This window comes from Periplaneta americana, chromosome 15 (genome assembly GCF_040183065.1).
Source record: "Periplaneta americana isolate PAMFEO1 chromosome 15, P.americana_PAMFEO1_priV1, whole genome shotgun sequence".
NCBI classification, from domain to species: Eukaryota; Metazoa; Arthropoda; class Insecta; order Blattodea; family Blattidae; genus Periplaneta; species Periplaneta americana.
Genome location: NC_091131.1, coordinates 132,429,138 through 132,449,894, shown reverse-complemented (window position 1 = coordinate 132,449,894; position 20,757 = coordinate 132,429,138). Strand labels below are relative to the sequence as shown.

The 20,757-nt window shown below is 36.2% G+C and overlaps 1 long non-coding RNA gene across 3 annotated transcripts in view; it reads left to right on the top strand.

Annotated features, from left to right (window-relative positions):
* LOC138715344 (uncharacterized) overlaps positions 1–20,757 on the top strand; it is a 78,447-nt gene that overhangs the window by 6,955 nt on the left and 50,735 nt on the right. The window contains exons 3-4 of one of the 3 annotated variants that reach the window (XR_011336244.1): positions 1,957–2,123; positions 2,917–6,177. This is a non-coding gene — a long non-coding RNA (uncharacterized lncRNA). The remainder of the gene's footprint in view (positions 1–1,956; positions 2,124–2,916; positions 6,178–20,757) is intronic. The other 2 variants (XR_011336245.1, XR_011336246.1) reach the window with 2 other exon arrangements.

Genomic DNA, 20,757 nt, shown 5'->3' with positions numbered 1-20,757 from the left:
CACTCGCTATGAGTGACTAGTTGGCCGGGATCCGACGGAATAAGCGCCGTCTTAAATGACGAAGTGATTTACGCATATCATATATATTATTTTAATGTACCGAAGTACATATGATATTTCCATGCAGATAATCTGCGTCATCATACGATGAAAGAGTAATGGAACGGAGAAAAATTCTCTCTGGCGCCGAGATTTGAACCCGGGTTTTCAGCTCTACGTGCTGATGCTTTATCCACTAAGCCACAGTGCACCTCAGCACATGTGTGGACTTCGGTCCTACGTTCATAGACATCTATGACGTAGTGCAGAGGGCGGCCACTAGAGGGAACCCAAGAGTTGGAGCTTAATCTGAGACGATTCTATCCGACGCCGGGGTTGTATCCGGTGTGGCTTAGTGGATAAAGCATCAGCACGTAGAGCTGAAAACCCGGGTTCAAATCCCGGCGCCGGAGAGAATTTTTCTCCCTTCCATTACTCTTTCATCGTATGATGACGCAGAATATCTGCATGGAAATATCATATGTACTTCGGTACATTAAAATAATATATATGATTTGCGTAAATCACTTCGTGATTTAAGACGGCGCTTATTCCGTTGGATCCCGGCCAACTAGTCACTCATAACGAGTGCACCTCAGCACATGTGTGGACTTCGGTCCTACGTTCATAGACATCTATGACGTAGTGCAGAGGGCGGCCACTAGAGGGAACCCAAGAGTTGGAGCTTAATGTGAGACGATTCTATCCGATGCCGGGGTTGTATCCGATGTGGCTTAGTGGATAAAGCATCAGCACGTAGAGCTGAAAACCCAGGTTCAAATCCCGGCGCCAGAGAGAATTTTTCTCCGTTCCATTACTCTTTCATCATATGATGACGCAGAATATCTGCATGGAAATATCATTATGTACTTCGGTACATTAAAATAATATATATGATATGCGTAAATCACTTCGTGATTTAAGACGGCGCTTATTCCATCGGATCCCGGCGAACTAGTCACTCATAACGAGTGCACCTCAGCACATGTGTGGACTTCGGTCCTACGTTCATAGACATCTATGACGTAGTGCAGAGGGTGGCCACTAGAGGGAACCCAAGAGTTGGAGCTTAATGTGAGACGATTCTATCCGACACCAGGGTTGTATCCGGTGTGGCTTAGTGGATAAAGCATCAGCACGTAGAGCTGAAAACCCGGGTTCAAATCCCGGCGCCGGAGAGAATTTTTCTCCGTTCCATTACTCTTTCATAATACATGGATAGCAGATGTGAACAAAAGAATGAAAAGAAATATCTGAATTATAGTGAAAGTATGTATTTAATTTGCGTAAATAATAGAACTTTTTTTATGACAAATGTACTCCCTATAATAAATTGTTATGATTAATGAACGCATTTGTCTGTGAACTGCTACAGAATGGAAATCTTACTTATGACTTTTAGAGAACCCGGAGGTTCATTACTGCCTTCATATAAGCCCGCCATCTGTTCCTATGCTGAGCAAGATTAATCCAGTCCCTACCATCATATCCCACCTCCCTCAAATCCATTTTAATATCCTCTCAACTACACCTCCCCAAAGGTCTTTTTCCCTCTGACCTCCCAACTAACACTTCATATACATTTCTGGATTTGCCCATACATTCTACATGCCCTGCCCATCTTAAACGTCTGGATTTAATGTTCCTAATTATGTCAGGTGAAGAATACAATGCGTGCAGTACGTAATGGGGCTTCTCCATTAAAAAATAAATAATTTTTGTGTGAAAACTTTGTTGTAATATATGTAAATAGTTGAACCATTTGTATGACAAATGTACTTAATGAATAATAAATTGTGATCAATGAGTACATTTATTTGTGGACTGCTGTGTACACTCTATAGAGTTATACTTTCGTTATCATAAACCTATTGTATCTGATTTTTATTAATGGAGAAAAATTCGTTCCGGCACCAGGAATCTAACCCAGGATCTTCAGCTTGGTGCGCTGAGTGCTCTTACTAACTGAGGTATGCCGGGATCTGATCCATAGCACCAGCCGATCTCTCCTCCTTTGTATCATCACTGGCCTACTGTCTTGCATTTTAGACATATATTATGTCATACATGCAGAAGCGCAGATGGTAACTAGTATGTTTGATTTACTACAAACGGAAAATGTTACTGAAACTTGATGCAAAATATAAAACATTGTACAAAAAAAATATACAGAGTTTTAATGTTTAATGTTTTCACATACTTATTAGGCTACACAACAATCCATTTCTCATGGCATTATTCCTAGGTCGTGTTGCAGTTTGCTTTTGTAATTTTTTGTAGGGCTGTATCATCATCTTGTTACGATACAGTCTGTGGAACAGAATATGCTATTCCTTTCAGATGTGAGATATCAAATTGCTGGTGGTGCTACTACTGTAATCCAGTGACTAGAGTGCTGATTCATAATCCTATGGACCTGGATTCATTCCCTAATGTACCCCTGATTTATGACTTGTGTTAGGCAAGTGAAAGGTGAAAGGTTTTCTCCAGGAGCTCCTGTGCCCCTTTGCCATCCCAAGAAATCTCCATTATCTCATCTCATCTCATCACAGTAGTCCAGACCAGCCTACTGTGGCACATCCTGGGCAATGACTCTGTTGGTAAATTGGTATACACAACTGATTTCATATGGGTGATTGACGAACAATTAAGTACAGTGCCCTTAATTTATTTGAATGCAATGAAGATAAGTTATTTCTTGAATTTGTGCAGTTTGAAGTAAAATATAGCATAAAGGAGTGATATGTTCTGGTAAATTATCAAAATTGTTATTGGTAAGACATAAGTTGAATATTATGTATTAGGTAAATTCCTTAATTTCTTTTGAATTCTGTACCTTCATCCCATAGCGTATGTTTTTTTTTTTTTTTTCGTCAGAGGAGGGCACACAGGCAAGCACTGCAGCCTCCTTATTGGATTGATTGTTGAAGTCTGTTAGGATCACTCTTCAAGGGCATGATTCACTGCAAGGTGTCACTGAATCGATTCAACCATAGCATCCAGTCCTGACTGGAGATCTGATCTGCCTTCCTGTGGTGTTGTTCTGCAGTTTCCTCAAGATCGATGGCATCTGTTCGCAATTCATGTGCTTGAATCTGCTGAATCCTTAACTGGAAGAACATGTCACTGTCGATTCCACGACTTACCAAGATGCCATCTGTCAAGGGAGCTTACACTACCCCGGTCGCCAACAGTCCATTGAAAAGCCCCTGTGGCTTCGCTGGAGCAGCTCCTGCAGACAGATGCTACCTATAGGCAGATCCTGGAAGCATGTACGCCATGTCCTCCTGGTAACCTGTAATCTATTAAAATGATTAATGAAATGATACTAATGAATGCAAAATTAATCCGAGGTCCAATGCCGAAAGTTATCCAGCAATTCTGCTTCGAGTGGTTGAGGAAAAACCTCAGAAAAAACCAAATCCCAACTAGGATTTGAACCCAGGCCTGCTCGTTTCACAGCCAAGAACGCTAGCCATTACTCCACAGTGGTTGACTCCAATATGTTAGAGTAGGACTAAACTTTCCTAACAACATTTCCGTAATTATTATTAAATTTAGCAATGCAATCTTTTCGTTGTTCATCTTTTCCGGTAATAAGACCAACCAATATTATTTTGATTCTTAAATAACCGATAGTTGTTCATAGTCATAATTCTGAATAATCAACAGTCCTTTTTTTTTTTTAATCGGTATTAATAAAATTGAAATATCTTATTAAATCATTTTCATGTCTGTGCAACTACTTTTGGCAAATAAAATTTCTAACCTGTTGTGCATGTCAGAAGTAGTGAAACAAAACAGTTGCATGGAATTTGGCAAAAATTGTAGATTTGTATTTGTTCAGCCTGTCATGTTTTATAAAATAGGCTCTAGGCAGTCCAAGTTCAATCACTGGCCTAATCGTATGTATGGTGGACAGGCAGACTTTGCAGATGGTTTTCCTTGGGATACTCCCATTTCCCTTTTTCATTCCACCAACACTATTCACCTTCCCCTCAGTTTATCTATCTTTACAATAATTGGTGTGGTAGATTTGGTCTCCAATACTGATACAGGATTTAAAGGCTTGTAGCTCCAAGCTGTGAGGTTTACTTATTTTCTTCTGCTTACTACTTATCTACAGTGCGGTTTTGAACTCCCGACCACGAGCATTTGCTCTTACAGGGGTAAATTCTTTAATTTATATTTCTGTTTTATTTAAATATTTGACATGTTCATTCTTGTTTTATGTTTTTTTTAATGTAGCCTATCTTTGTTTCTATTCCATTTAATATGTATTTTTGTGATTTTCTGATTGTAATAATTAGGGACCGGATTTTTATGTAATTACATATTATATTCCTTTCAACCTAACCGTATATAAATAACAAATCTTTGCGAATCTTGTAATTACCATTAATATATTAAAATTTGATACTACATATTTTTACATATTATGGCTTGGTATTACATAAATCTACATATTTAGAGGTTTTATTCATTTTTACTTCTCTAAAAGGAAAAAAAAAAAAAAACTTCTGCTGGGGAAGTTTACAATTTGAAATACACAGATTTAAAAAGCCTTTTTACCTATGCAAGAAAGGATATATTTCGGGACGAAACATAACATTCTTAGTTCCAGGAAGTAATAGGGGTACTCACCCCATACCACCACTGTAAATATGAGTGAACAAAAGGCAACCTTTCTTATACAACTGCCTTGTATTGTAAAAATCACTCAAAGTAGTGTTGCCTTCATGCGGTGGAGTGGGACGAGGATGACATGATTTGTCTCGAACTATAATTGTTCTGCACACATCTTAACAAGCTGTTCCCATGCAATTTGCAACCTTACCCACCCTCTTCCTACTCCTTTGAGGGAAAACCCGTGTCAAGTCTGGCATGAATCGCAATAAAGTAGCCGACTTTTGAAAAGAAGCTGAAGTGAAGGAACAAACTGGAAAGATGTTGAAAGATTAAAATAAATAGCTTTTCAGGTTATTGCTTGACCTCTTTACTTTAAATTTAGTAGACCTATATGGAAATGGGATTTTCTGAGCAATTATTAAGTATGGTTCTCGGCTGGAATAATCCTACCCTTCTGAATGAGACAGGAATGTCACTTTTCAAACAACAGTTTGTAAATGCTTATAGTTTGAGATTTTAGTAGGTACTTTCTTTTTTTACAGGGAGCAGCTAAAATGCATATGTCCCACATCTCTTATTTTCTCCTAATCCAATACAATGAAACCGTGCTTGCAGTACTGTTGTGTCATTCATTTCACTCAGTTCTCTAGTTTTAATACTTACAGTATAAAGTGCAAGTGAGTTTATCTACTGCTTTTAACTAACTAAAATGGCCCCTGTATCTTCAACCTTACGACAAAAAATAAAATGCCATGGATGAAGCTTTCACTACAGATTGAAAAATAGTAATGTGTCAAGTGTGTGGTAAAAATGTCGGGTGCTCTATTAAATCACAACTGGAGAGTCTTAACTTTCCTATACCTGCCAGATATTGATATTAAATATTTTCATGATTTTACATATTTTGATACATATTCAGCTTATTTTTATTACATAAATATGTACATATTTCACACCTTGATATTACATAAAAATCTGGTCCCTAGTAATAATGCCATGAATGCCACCCAGTTAACTTTATGGACTAGGGCAGTCCTAGACAACTCAATCTACTTGTGATGTTGGGCAATGAGTGCTTAGATTTACTCTAATAAAATTCTAAGTTTATTTTATGAAAGAGCATTATTATTATAAATTAATTCTGCTTATTAGATATCCATTATAGAACTTCAGACAGTTTCTTTACAACTAATTTTATTTGTATTCTTTCTGGATTAACTTGAATGCACACGTTTTGCAGTTTAAGTTGTAATTTTAATCTCCTGGACAACATTTCTGCAAGTTGTATTCTCAGTTATTACATTCATGCATCTTTAGATCCGTGAATGACCTTGTCCTTAACACTCTCTCAATCACCTTCTCTACTTCATGACTTTGTGAACCCTCCCTCCATCACCACCCCTAGAGTGCTTTTAACTCGTTCATGCAGCGCACAGTGAGGAGGAGTGTAAGGTACTGCAACAAGACAGAGCATATTGTTGCCTGCAATCATTGCATACAGGATGAATCGTAAGTAATGTCATTAATTTCAAGGAGTTATTTTTTAGTTATTACGAATGAAAAAGTTAAATACCATTTTGCTCGTTTTTGCTTCCTCTTCGAGAATAAAAAAGTCTTTTATTAAACTTTACATTGCATGTTTTGGGAAAGCCATTGATTTAATTCCCAATATGCCTAGTCAGTTTAAGAGAGCACTGTATCATGACAATAAATAATTGAAAGAATTTTAGTTTTGTCCTTTAAATGTTCAGAAATTTGATCTGAACAAATGTACAGAACGAGATTTGAAGATGACGATTCCCTCATGCATGCTGCTAAAGAGTGGCTCAGACATTGATCCAGACTTTAATGTGCAGGTATACAGGCCCTCGTTCCAAGGTGGCATAAGGAGTTGAAAGGGACGGGGATTATGTGGAAAAATGACATTTTGTTCCTAAAGGATGTGTCTAAATTCTGTGAAAATAGCAAATGTAATTTTTAAATAAATGTTGTGCATTATTTTTGGAGTGACCCTTGTAACTTTTCGTTTTGCAAAGGAATTTTAAAATGTTACATTTGTTCGAATCAAAACAACAGAGAAGGAGTGGCAATTCTGTTAAACAAAGAAGTAAGGAAAAATCTGCTGAAATGGCAGCCAATATCCAGTAGGATATTAACTGTTAGACTAAAAACAAATGTGCGACCTGTTACAGTTGAGGACCATTTTTACAAAACTTGCTAACTGCAAAATTTGGAAAATTGAGATTTTGATGGATTCGTTAACATAAGGCAGGCCTCTACATGATGTTCAAAGCGTCTTAGTAAAATTGTGTTATTTCTCTTCATTGTAGTGTGTCAAAGTGTGATCGTTTTTTCAGAACTTGCTTTCTGCTATAAGTGAGACATACAGCAAAACTTGCTTTCTATAGTGTTTTGTCTCTCCTGTAAAATTTAGTTTTTTCAGTTAGCAAGTTTTGCAAAAATGGTCCTCAATTGTACAATGCTACACACCAACTGAAGTTGCCAATGAAGAGGAAAAAGATAAGTTTTATGGACAGCTAAATAAAACCTTAAGAACTATTAAGAAACGTGAAATTATAATGCTTATGGGCGATTTCAATGCTCATTTGGGAGGGGACAACCAAGGTGTCGAAATGGTGATGGGTAGATACAGTTTAGGTGTGTTAAATGATAATGGAACTGTTTTCTAGAAATTTGTGGTGGGTATGGTTTGGTAATTGGTGGCACAATTTTTCCACACAATGAATGCCACAAAATATCATGGGTGTCAACTGATTTTAGAACTCAAAATCAAATTGATCACTTTGCTATTAGCCGAAAATTCAGATTCTCATTATTAGATATTCGTAATAAAAGAGTAGCAAATGTCGGCAGTGACCACCACCTTATGTTGGCTAAAATTAGATTGAAAATCTTAAGAGTGAAAGGTCAAATGAATGAAGTTAGTTGTAAATATGATATTAGCAAATTAAAAGACAGCGAAATAAGAGCACAGTTCCATCTTGAATTAAAGAATTGATTCACACCCCTGCTGGAAATACAAGAAGATCAACCAGAAAGTGAAATGGACACAAATCTTGATGAAGCTTGGGATAAGATTAATGCAGCTGGGGAAAAGGTAATTGGCTATAAACAAAGGAAAAAGAAACCCTGGATCTCTGATGAATCATGGATCCTAATTGAACAAAGGAAAGAACTAAAAATGTATTAAATAAGACCAAAACCAGAACGAGTAAAGAGATGGCAAGTAACCAATATAGGCAAAAAAAAAACAAAGAAGTAAAGAGGAACTTAAAGAAGGACAAAAGGAAATGGACTGAAAGCCTAGCAAATGAAGCCCAGGAAGCTGCCAACAAGAATAACATTGGAGAATTATATAGAAATAATTAAAGTTTTAGCAAAAAAAATCCTTTTTATCAAATGCACCAGTTAAAGATAGTAATGGACACATTTTAGTAAATGAAACTGACCAGTTAAAAAGTTGGCGTGCACATTTTAAACAAGTTTTAAATAATGATGACCAGAAGGTGTCTAGGGGGAATTTTGATTCACTGGAAGTAGAAGCTGCAGGCAGCTTAAATATTAATATTAAGCCCATAACTAGAAATGAGATTCAAAAAGCAATTAATGAGACTAAGAGTGGAAAGGCGCCTGATATTGACAACATAAATGTGGAGATGTTAAAAGTAGATCTTGATCTAGCAGCTGATATTTTATATCTGCTTTTTCATAAAATTTGGGTAGAAGAGAAGATACCTACAGAGTGGGGTAAAGGAGTAATCATTAAAATACCTAAAAAGGTGACCTCACCAGTTGTGACAATTGGCGCAGAATAACTTTACTATCCACTCCAAGCAAAGTTTTCACCAGGGTCATCCTGAATAGAATTAGAGGAGGAGTGAAAACAACACTGAGAAAGACACAATATGGCTTTAGGCCAAATAAATCTTGCACCGATCGTATTAATACTTTGAGAATAATAATGGAGCAGTCTTCTGAATGGAGTAACCCATTATACTTGATATTTGTCGATTTTGTTTAGGCTTTCGATTTGGTGGATAGAGACTTTATCTGGAGAAGATTAAACAAAATTGGAATACCGACTAAAATCATTAATATTATCAAAGATTGTTATTATAACAGTATTTGTTATGTTTCACATAATGGGAAACTCTCTGCACCATTTACTACGAAAAGAGGAGTTAAACAAGGTTGCCTGTTGTCCACACTATTGTTTATTCTGGTTATGGATGACATAATGAATGATTTAAGTAGTAGAAGACGTCGTGGCATTCATTGGGGTTTAAATGCAAGAGTAGAAAGTTTGGAATATGCCGATGATGTATGCCTATTAGCCCACAGATTTTCAGATATAAATGCCAAACTTCATGACTTGCATAAGTTCGCAGCTAATGCTGGTCTGGAAATAAGTAAACACAAAAGAAATGAGAATTTATAATAGAGTAGATTCTGCTCTTATATTAGAAGGAGAAGTAATTGAAGCTACAAATGAATTTACATATTTGGGAAATATAATTTCTGTGAATGGTGATTCAGATGAAGATGTAAATGCCATAATAACGAAAGCAAGACATGCCTTTATTCAATTGAAATCGATTTGGAGGTCGAAGCAAATCTCCTTAAAACTTAAATTAAGATTATTTAACTCAAATGTAAAGTCGATTTCACTATACAGGTGCGAAACTTGGAAAGCAACGAAACAAACTGGAAAGAAATTGCAAGTCTTTATAGATTGTTGCTTGGGGAACATCATGGGTATTTGGTGGTCAGAGATTATAACTAATAAGGCACTCTGGAGAAGAGCATATCAGCATGAAATCAGCAAAGAAATCAAATTCAGAAAATGGAAGTCGATTGGGCATGTACTAAGGAGAGAAAATGATATCACTAAAATGGCTCGGATTGGAACACCCAAGGACTGAACAGACGAAGAGGAAGATCTAAAATAACATGGAGTGACACAATTAGAGATGAGGCTAAACAGGCAGGGAAAAGCTGGAAAGAAAGCATTGGTGAACAATAGAGTATGATGGCATGCTTTCATCAAGGCCCTATGCTTCCTGCAGAGTGCCAGGATTGCTGCTGCTGCTGCCACTGCTACTGCTGCTACCACTGCTACTGCTGCTACCACCACTACTTCTACCACTGCTACTGCTACTACCACTACTACTGCTTCCACCACCACCACTACTATTACCACCATCACTACCACGACCACCACCACCACCACCACCACTACTACCACCACCACTATCACCTCCAACACCACCACCACCACCACCACCACCACTATTACTACCACTACCACTACCATCACCACTACTGCCGCCGCCACTGCTGCTGCTGCTTTCCCAAAACACGTTATGAAATGTTTCACATAAAACATATTTTTTTCTCTAAAAGAAAGCAAAATAACCCCTGGAAATTAATTACATTACTTACAGTTCATTCTGTATATAGACTCACAATGGTCCAATATGAACCTGAGTGCATAGACCCTTCCAGGATCCAGCACTTTGAAAGCCACTAGACAGTTTTAAAGCTCTTTTCTCGATTATGAACTTCGAAAGGAAGACAGTATGGAATACTTGAATTGAAATCAATGCAGCGCCCTCAACCTTCATAACCATTATTTCATTAGAATCTCTCTACTTCGAAAGTAAGGCAGTAAAAATACATCAGTTATGTTATGCATGGGCTAAATGGAATGTGATTTCTTCAAGGAAATAGAATTTCATTTCCTTCAATAAAATACCTATGTATCAACCAAACTACCTATTAAGTTCATCTTGTTAAGGCTATGTCTATGTCTATGTGGATAGTGTGTCCACTTCCCAACCTAATGACTCATGGTTTGATTCCAGTGTGGGCACTGGAAGAATTAATCTTCTGCTCACAGGACTGGGTGTTGTATGATGTCTATTCTCATACTGCGGAGGGCAGTAGACAAACCACCACATTATCACCCCTGTCTAGTAAACCTAGGGTGGGATTGAACCATACCCACTGCCTTGCCTAAGGGATATACCTGTCTTCTGGCAGATCAGTCATCATTATCACCAAACAAATTACCTTTTAAGTTCATTTTGTTAGGTTTATTATAGTTTTAATTATGTATTTTAGAATTATTTGTTATTAGACACTGATAGTTTTTATTTGGTTCAGCTATTTTACATATTTTTATTATATTGTATTGTATTTATTTACATTTCATGGCATTCGTACATTGCTTCACAGCTAGAATATGAAACATGTCAAAGAAACAAAATCTTAATGGTGCAGTGCTATAAAGTCTTAATTATAGTCACAGTCTAGTTGAAAAAAAAAAAAAATATATATATATATATAGAAGAGTTTTACAATATAGTCTACTAGTACAACACAAAGATTTAATACCAATACGTAATATAAGACAGAAATATTCATGAAGTATCGTTGAATGTCATAAATTTACTTACAGAATAGAAGACATGAGAAATTAGTTTCTACTTTATTTTGGCCCTAAATAATCTTATGTTTTGAGTTTTATTTTTTTATATCCATAGGGAGCCTATTAAAATTTTACTGCCATGTAAGACACTCCTTATTCAGCTACAATTAGCCATTTTAACTTATTTTACAATATTCCACTTAGCCATTTTTATAGCTATTATTCCAGCTAATTTTTTCCATTTTTAGCTTATTTTACAATACTAAACAGCATTTTTATGAAGAATCAGTTGGAAACCCTGTAATGTGTGGGACTAGAGTCTTCATATGTCACTTTTATAGTAGCCTAGGTAGGTCACTGTAGCTTCCATTTTGCTGAAGTGCGGATGTTAATGAAGTTTACAATCAGCTGTTATGATTATATTACAGTGGCGTATACTGGTTAAAGGGTTTGGGCTACCACTGACCCTATTATTACACAAAATATATTTTAAAATCCCTATAATAAAATTCCTTACATATTTATGTGAATTCCAGACGTCTTGATTAGGACGAAAATACATTGATGACTTCGTCATTGAAATTACAGTTGGGCCACTTGCAAAGTTTCTGTAGAAATGACTTTTCAATGGATATTAGTGCCAAGCCGGATAAACGTTCTTGTGTATGAGTTGATCTACAGTAGGATTTTATTCTCTTCAACGCAGAAAATGTTCTTTCTACCGATGCTGACGTAGCTGGTATTGTCACAATTAATGTTGCCAATTTAAGGGCTTCAGGAATAACTTGGTTCAGCTGGTTTTCATATATGGCAGATAATATTTCATGGATAGGTTTGTTCGAAAAATCAAAGACTTCTGCTGAATATATTACACTTAATTCATTTTTCAAACGTACTTGATCAAAGTGACTGTTATAGGACTGAAATAATTTGTTTAGTGCCTCATTCGGGAAGTTTTCTCTTTAAGCAGAAAATTTTTGAGAATCTAGAAGATGTGTGAACTGAAGCTTTCCATAATCAGAAAATCTGTCAGTAATTTCCATGTGCATACAATCTAGTATGCTGTAGTACAGCTGCCTGTATTTCAATGCATCATCTCCTTTTCTTCGCTTTAATGGTGGTTCCATTGTATTGGCTGAAGAATTTTCATTTTCCATATTACTCCATATGGACGGAAACCCACTACGTCTGAACTCAGATATAGTATTTTTTTTTTTAACTTTGATACCTCTTGCAAGTAGTATGCTATGTCTAGACTTTTTGTCTGAAGAATATTGTAGAGCACATCTGTATGTGCGAACACTCTAGCATAGACTTCAAGAAGAAATATATTCTGAAACTGTGTGAAAAAATTCAAATATCCTTGAGCCTGCACAATTACAGCATCATCCCATTTTTCTTCAGAGTCATTACAAATGATATTTTTAAAGAAAGCAGTCCGTTTTTCTCTGTATTCCTTTACTGTATTTACAAGCCGAGATGTAAAATTCAATCTAGTTGGTGCTACTTTTGGGAGTTTCTTGTTCATAAATTCCTTGAGTTTTCTGATCTTTTAGGAGATGATGAGAAAAATGCAGCTAAACCCGACAGTGTTTTGAAAAAAATGCGGCATTCTGGAATGGATGAAGTAGTTTGTTGCAAAACTAAATTGAGAACATGGCTGTAACAATGGACAAATAGTGCTTGAGGATACTTTTCTTGAACTTTTGTTTTTAAGCCATTAATATTTCCCGCCATAACTGAAGCACCACCGTATGTCTGTGCAATTAACTTATTGCCGACATTGTATTCTGCTGTAACACCTTCCACATGCTGAAACAAAGCAGCAGCAGTTTTGTCCGAACTGACATTTGTGAATCCTATAAACCGTTCTTGAATATTTGCAGTACTGTCGACGTATCTTAAAACAGTGGACAATTGACTCTGATTAGAGCAGTAACTTGTTTCATCAACAACAATGGCCACAAAAGGTTTTATGTCCTTTATCATAACCCCACTTATAGCAAATATTAAGTCATTCTGAATTGCGGGAGAAGTACCACGGAATACTGTTGAACTCTCAAGATGATTGGCCAGTGAATGGTCAAATTCACTTAAGGAACTTAAATATTCAATATAATTTCCTATATTGTCTGATTCCACACTCTCGTTATGACCCCGAAAAGCCAATTCTTGTTTTCCTAGAAAGCAGACTGCGTTAATAAGACGCAGTAAAATCTCCTGATTTTTTTTTTCACAAGAGCATTGTGTTGGTTGATGTGTAGAGCTTTTTGCTTATCAAGCTGTAAATTAATTCTTGTCTTCCCAAAGTTTGCAAAGTTCATGCTACTACAAATATGAGCTTTTGATTTGTCGTATTCTAGGACTGCCGTTCGAAGGGAGTTCATATTAGAAAACCCCTCTTTTGACCACACATTAGTTTAGCGGCTAAATAATAAACATGGCCAGCAAAATAGTTTAGACAGTTTAGAAGTACCACACAACCAATTCCACTTACCATATGATGTTGAAGTGAAATGGCGTGTGTACTCACGCTGTTTTTCTTTTACGTCCATGGACTCAGGAGTTGGTCTTTCCATTTTCACAATTTCAACTTTCTCGTTGTTATGTACGACAGTTAAAAGGCACTTTTAATAAACCTTCTATTACACAGTCATTTTCAACGCAAACCTCTCCAGAAACTTGTTCTGCCATGTTTTTCACAATATCACTTAATTGGGAAATTAAAAACTTAATAATTCACAATTAATATAATTCTTAGACACTCAAACAAATCACAGATTTAAAATAATGCACTGCAAGAACACAATCACATTCATGAGCCAGCGTACTAAGCGTATTGTTGCTTCGCGCTTGCGAAGAAACCAATCACGAGAGCGGCAACTCGCCCGGCCTACACTGCACGATGGAAACAGAAGGGAACGGGGGAAGGGCAGTTGTGCGACAGGACAGCGTGTGCGGAACAGTCACAGGCTACCTCATGTAGCAAGTGGTTTCTCCAGCGATGCCACCTTGACAACTTGTTCCTTTTCGAGAGCAGAGAGTGCATATAAATGTAACAATTACTTTAATTTTAATTACTATGGTAAAACTAATAATACAAAATTATTACATTATGTTATATTATAAACTTTTTCTTTTGTAATTTCCTTGGGCTACCGCCGGTAGCCCCAGTAGTCCGCAAAATACGCCCCTGGTATATTAAAGCCCAATGAATAGCCATGGTGATATATAGGGCTAGTGAATTATAGATTATATTTCCATTAAGTATTTTATAATGAGTTTGTAAATTGCTAAGTGGGACATCAAAAATCTTTCAAAATGAAAGGACATGGTGTCCTAATAAGAGACGACAAAGGAGAAGAGATAGTAGATAGATGTGTTTTATGCAGGACTGGTAGGCCATGCGCAAATACTTAGTTTTGTCCAGACAGTTTTACTGGCTGTAATATATTTGAAATTGGCAGTACCGGTACTGTATGTAATCAGGGGCGGTTATTCAGGTGAAGTAGGTGAAGTGCTACTTCACCTATTTATATATAAAACACAATTTTATCTCATATTAATAATTAATTCTAGTTATTATCGGTATCGTATTTCTAAAATAAAAGTTTTCTTTTCAGTTGTTATGAACAGTGTTTAGTTGTATATTATTATTATTATTATTATTATTATTATTATTATTATTATTATTATTATTATTATATTGGGTTATTTTACGACGCTGTATCAACATCTAGGTTATTTAGCGTCTGAATGAAATGAAGGTGATAATGCCGGTGAAATGAGTCCAGGGTCCAGCACCGAAAGTTACCCAGCATTTGCTCGTATTGGGTTGAGGGAAAACCCCGGAAAAAACCTCAACCAGGTAACTTGTCCCGACCAGGATTCGAACCCGGGCCACCTGGTTTCGCGACCAGACGTGCTGACCGTTACTCCACAGGTGTGGACTTAGTTGTATAAATAGTACCTATAACTGTCCGCTGAATAGAATAATGTCAACTGTTAACGAGCGCCGAGCAGTGTCTATTAGAACTTACAATACTGTAGAGGTGAAATTATTTGGGTTCCCATTCTCATACAGCACTTGGTTTCCATGCTAACGTGACGTCACGCACTAAAGAAAGATTGTATGAGTGAAGTGCATTTCTGAGTTAGTTACGGAGAACTGTCAGACTTCTTGTAGGTGGAGTAACCAGTTTGCAGATCTAACGGTACTAATAATAGAGAAGGGTTGCAGCTAGTCTCCAAGGCCGGGGCTGTTGTTGAAGGGCTGTGAAATTTTACAGTATGTACCATCTGACTCGAGAATAGTATCCTCATTTCTTGTTTCCAAGCATCCACCCCTGCAGTGGTAAATTAGCTGGCTCTATGTTATTTTATCAGGAATACACCACACATACATTAGCAAAATTTAAAAGTTGTTTTCCGCGGCGTGTATTATATCTTCTCATGAGCTCTTGTATTTGAAAGTTTAACGCGTGCGTAAATGTACACATGTAGTTTAATACTATGTACGTATATATTAACTTATTATTTAATATGTTTAAAGTGTACTAGTGATAAATGTATATAGTGTATAGTGTATATAGTGTATATTATATGTTTAATCACCAGGGAAAGGATTTATATGTAAATACATATTTACTTATAAAGCTAATATAATTTATATTTTGCATTATCTTTATGTTTCACAATGTGTAGGGTTGAAAAATCCTACTTTTATTTTCCATATTTTTCCATATTTTAGAGTTTAGTACATATTTTCGTTAATTTCCATATATTTTCCATATTTCATATAAAACAGTCCATATTATATTAGGTTTAACAATAAAACAAAACAAAATTCCATTAACTTTTAAAAATACATTTCAACAATAGAGATTTAAACACATGTTCAGTAATCCCTTTAACATCAGAGTTATTTGAAAATTAGCAGTCCTATCAACAATGGGAAAGTAAGTTACAAAACTGTATTAATTTAATTTAAAATTTTTAACAGACTTCAGTTGTGCAGCTCAATAGTTAAATGCCAGTCAGAGTACACATAGGTTCAGTTTTGTAAATCATACTATAAAGACGGTAAATATGCCAAAAGTACGTCATTCAGTCAATTTAAAATCAAAACTAACAAGTTACATTTCAGAATTTAAAGAAGATGGTTTATCAACTGACAATAAAATATTATTTTGTAATTTGTGTCAGTGTGCAGTATCATCTACACAAAAGTTCCTGGTGCAACAACACATTACAACTAGTAAACATCAGGCCAACAAACAACTAAATTCCAAGCAGAGACAATTGTTTTTAACACAACCAACAACATCGAATGTAAGATCTGAGTTTAACATCGACCTGTGCCGTTCTCTCATCTCTGCTGATATTCCTCTCTACAAACTAAAGAATAAGGTCTTCAGGGAATTCCTTGAAAAATATACTCAACATACAATCCCGGATGAGTCAACACTTAGGAAGACGTATGCTCCATCCATCTACGATGAGACAATACAGAAGATAAGAGATGAAATTAAAGATAGTTCAATTTGGGTTTCCATTGATGAGACTCCCGACAAAGAAGGTAGACTTGTTGGTAATGTAGTTATCGGTTTGTTAAGTGAACAATATTCTGAACGAATTCTTTTACATTGTGATGTTCTAGAAAAGTGCAATAACAAAACTATAGTTAAACTGTTCAACGAAGCTATGGGTATCCTGTGGCCAAAGGGTATTATGTACGATAATGTGTTATTCTTTATTAGCGATGCTGCCCCTTATATGGTCAAAGCTGGACAAGCATTATCTGTTGTATATCCTAAATTGACTCATTTTACTTGTGTGGCGCATGCATTTCATCGTGTGGCAGAAGTGGTCAGAGACAATTTCCCTAAAGTAGATTTGTTGATTTCATCAGTGAAAAAAGTATTTCTCAAAGCTCCCAGTAGAGTTAACGTGTTGAAAGAAATGTACCCTGAAATTCCATTGCCACCAAAGCCAATTTTAACTAGATGGGGTACATGGCTAGAAGCAGTTGAATATTATGCCGAACATATAGACTCTATTAACAATGTTCTCCTTGCATTGGACTCTGAAGATGCAGTCTCAATTGATACTGCGAAAACAGTTACCTGTGACATAAGTGTGAAGAATGACTTAGCTCACATTCAGCATACATTTTCATGCATCATAAAAACGCTCAAAAGTCTCCAAAATAGGCACCTTTCACTATCTGAAAGTTTTGAAATTATAAATAGTACTGTGGAACAACTGAATCGTGGTAGAGGTAAAGTTGCAGATGCAGTAAGAGCTAAGGTGGACACTGTACTTTCAAAAAACCCTGGATATGAAGAACTACAAAAGGTTGTTGCTGTGATGAGTGGTGAATCAACAGTGAAGATTAACTTGGACTTATCCCCAGCAGACATTGTGAAATTGAATTATGTACCAGTTACTTCTTGTGACGTCGAACGCTCTTTTAGTCAGTATAAATCTATCCTCAGAGACAATAGAAGAAGATTCACTTTTCAGCACTTGAAAGAAATGTTTGTAACCTATTGTTATGGTAACAGACAATAAAAATTGTGTTTTGTTGAAACTACATTGGAAGATAAGGTACGTCCATTATATTTTTTGTTTAGTTTGATTAAAATGTACCAATATTTAACGTACATAGTCATTTTTTTATAATTTTAAGTCCATATTTAATTCCATATTTTGGTAAAAATCCATATTTAATTCCATATTTTGGTAAAAATAACTACATATATATTTACATATTTCATATATTTTTAGTCCATATAAATCCGTTCCCTGTTAATCACTATTATACAAATACGAGTACTTAGGTACCAGTACATAGAAAATGTTGATAAATGAGTGCGAAATATGTATCCCGAAAATGACACAGTTGTAATTTATTAGACATGTCGTTTTGTAGACTTAAATATGAGGATAAAAAATATGTTTTAAATTCTTGACGATCTACAGTTCCATTTGTTCTTTGTTTTAAAAAGTGCTAAGAAAATAGAGAAGTTGTATAAAATAACTCTTCCGATGAATGAAGTTTTTCAGTTTGAAAATATTGAAAATTTCGCTCAGAATGCTACATCACAGGAGGGACTTTCATCATTAGCCCCATAGTTTTGCATAGAATATACTGTCCACCCTCAGTTAAATCAGACATTTTATATAGACATCATCGACAGGTTTGCTGCTTTAAAAGATAGGAGGATTGACTTGGTATGCAAGAAATTGGTTGAGTCCTGAAATAAATTAGTTTTCCTGTTTGCTTGTGTTCTAGAATTATTAAAATTGTATGTAGTTTACGAATAGAAGGTCTACTCATTATATTGGTAAAACTGTTGATGCATTTGTTTATTTGAACAGCACTTTACCTATTTTTTTGATGGCGAGCCACTACTGTATGTAATATTAATTTGCAATAAGTTGTATTACATATTAGTTACAGCTACGCATTTGCAGCTGTAAATTGAGATCAAAACTTGTTCCACAAATACCGTATTTACTCGCTTATAAGTCGCACTTTTTACCAAAAATACGGCAAAAAATTGGGGTGTGTGCTTTATGCCGGGACTTTTATGTGGGAAAGGCTTTGTTGGAAAACAATACATTTAAGACATATTATGCTTATTCATATATCCATATGTAGCTAACAGATATGGCTACTGACGTCCTCATCTTATTCGTCACTGTTTTTACTGTTGCCAACATCTGAACTACTCTTGCCTTTGCGTGCATCACATTCATTGTCATCAGTCCATACTGCGTCATCTTGACTCCCTTAGGTGTAGAAGTATGATGCCATGTGGGACTCGATATCTGAAACGCTATGTTTGGAATTTGCCACAGTATAACAGAGTTTTCAGAGTCTAGCAGGTGGAGGGTGTTGATGTAAGTGCCACTTTTTTCACCTCCACGTCACGTGGGTATTTGAAAATTAAAATTAAATCGTACCTATGGTATGCCCACCTGCCAAGACATTAATGCGAGATATACGCGAGGGCGAGTTATATGCGAGTAAATAGGTAGTAACTCTGGTAATATTTGCGAAACTGATTACCAAATATCGCTTCTGCAAAATTGGTAGAGGTGGCATGATTATGAAAAGCTTTCCTCCTCTCGTTTTAGTTTCTTCAACTTAAAAAGCACATGTTTCTAACAGGGGCGGTTATTCAGGTGAAGTAAGTGAAGTGTCACTTCACGTATATACATGTAAAACACAATTTTTTCTCATATTAAGAATTAATTCCAGTTATTACCGATACCGTATTTCTGAAATAAAAAAAAAGTTTTCTTTTCAGTCGTTATAAACAGTGTTTAGTTGTATAAATACTACCTGTAACCGTCCGCTGAATAGAATAATGTCAACTGTTACGAGCACCGGGCAGTGACTATTGGAACTTACAATACTGTAAAGGTGAAATTATTTGGGCTCCCATTCTTATACAGCACTTGGTTTCCATGGTAGCGTGACGTCACGCACTAAAGAAAGATTGTATGAATGAAGTGCGTTTCTGAGTCTTTCAGTTATGGAGAACTGTCAGACTTCTTGTAGGCGGAGTAACCAGTTTGGAGATCTAATGGTACTAATTACTAATAACAGAGAAGAGGTGAAGCCGGTCTCCAAGGCTGGGGGTTATTGTTTAATGGCTGTGAAATTTTACAGTATGTACTACCTGACTCGAGAATAGTACAGTGAAACCTCTCCTTACAGACACCCCCCAAAATACGGACACTCCTCATTTACGGACAGATTTTTATGTCCCAACTGAAATAATATAGAAATAATGATAAATTAAACTCTCGTTTACGGACACTCTCAGACACGGACACGGACAGCTGTTTCACAGTCGTAAAGCTTGCTTTACCTCCTGATTACGGACAGAATTTGGATTTCAAGACATGTGTTACAAAAATGGAAAATTTAGTTTTGAGGACTGTACAGAAATTGCTTAACACGAAAGAAGGCAATACTGTTAGCTGGAAGCGGGTGAAATTCCGTAACATGAAAGAAGACAATAACAGTCTCATAGGCTACCGCAAGCCCAGCCAGCTTCCCCTTGGAAGCTGGAAGCGGGTGGATAAACAAAGTCATAAAATTTGACCTGTTTGATGGGTCCAAGGTTTCCGTGGTCGTGAAACTGTATTTGACACATGAGAAGGTTAGTAGGATTATTCTTTTCATTTCAGTCAGTTGTTCTGTTTCGAGAGATGGCACCTAAACGTAAAGGTTTGACAATCTGCAAAAAAATTGAAGTTATCGAGTGTGCGGTAAGAACTAAAAGCAGTGTTCGTGTGCTTGCAGATAAATTCTGTGTAGGAAAGACGCAAATAAGTACCATTTTGCAGCAGAAAGACGACTTATTAAAGCAGTGGCGTGAAAATGGTGACGAGAAGAGAAAAAACAAATTTCCAAAAACTGAAGGTCTTGCTGTGGATAATGTTGTGTTTGAATGGTTTTCAACTGCAAGAAGTAAAAGCATTCCCATTTTCGGCCCTATTATTCAAGGAAAGGCAAGAGAAGCAGCAAAAGAACTTGGTTGTGTAGATTTTAAAGCTTCGAATGGTTGGTTGGAGAAATTTCGAGTGAGACATAATATCAGTTTCAAAAGTGTGTGTGG